Raw genomic sequence first — 959 nt, 5'->3', positions numbered from 1 at the left:
CAATGTATTAAGTAGCATGTTGAGACTCAAAGGAGCTTGGTAGACATATACACAGGGGAACTTCATAAACACACATTCATATATAAATTCGTTCCATGGGGGGCACTCTCTCACTCTCTCTCTCTCTTGGCTTTCCTCCACCTTACAGCACTTCCTCGCTTAGTCTCTTTCCGCTCACCCTGCACCACTAGCAGCATAGTATCGCACCCCCATGCAAGGCTAGAGCTCTGGGTGAGGATGAATTTGAAAGTACCCAAAATACCCATCACATACAGAATACATCTCATGCCTTGCTACTTGGTCTAGTATTTCATCTTGAAATGGCAAAGGAAAATGATCCCTCTTAGTGCATGCATTCAAAGGACGAAAGTCCACACAAGCTCGCCACTTATTTCCTTTCTTTGGTGTGACAACTACAGGAGATATCCATTCTGAATCATCAACAGGAAAGATGAATCCCGCCTCAAGTAGTTGTGTTACCTCTTTGTTTGGTGCCTCAGCTTGGATCACCCCCAATCGCCTTAAGCGTTGCACAACTGGCTTGCTTTCTGGCTTCAACTCAATCTTGTGCTCCACAAGAGAGACTGGTCGAACCTGTGAATAGCTTGTTGCAAAGAGACATGGAAAATCATCTAGCATATCCAAGTATTGGAGCTTCTCACTACCTGATAGAGAATCACCAAGAAGCTCTTCATTGCATTGGCATCGTTTAGTGTGCTCCACATCCTCCACATGAAGTGTCTCTATAGGATCTTCTTGCACCACCACCTTGTTCCTTCCTGACTCATCCCAATCAGCACCAAGACAAAGACCAAAGGCCACTCCTTCCACCTCACCCTCTGAGTTGGACTCCTCGGAGCTACACCCTGTTTCTTCTTCTTCATCGGTTAAGTCAGAGCTTAAACTCTCTAATGTTGAAGACTCCTCCTTGACAACTTCCTTTTTGCGGCTTCTGATGT

This window comes from Dipteris shenzhenensis, chromosome 27 (genome assembly GCF_047967505.1).
Source record: "Dipteris shenzhenensis isolate YYH24624 ecotype China chromosome 27, Dip_SZ_1.0, whole genome shotgun sequence".
Taxonomy (NCBI): Eukaryota; Viridiplantae; Streptophyta; class Polypodiopsida; order Gleicheniales; family Dipteridaceae; genus Dipteris; species Dipteris shenzhenensis.
Note: the sequence above shows the minus strand (reverse complement) of the source record.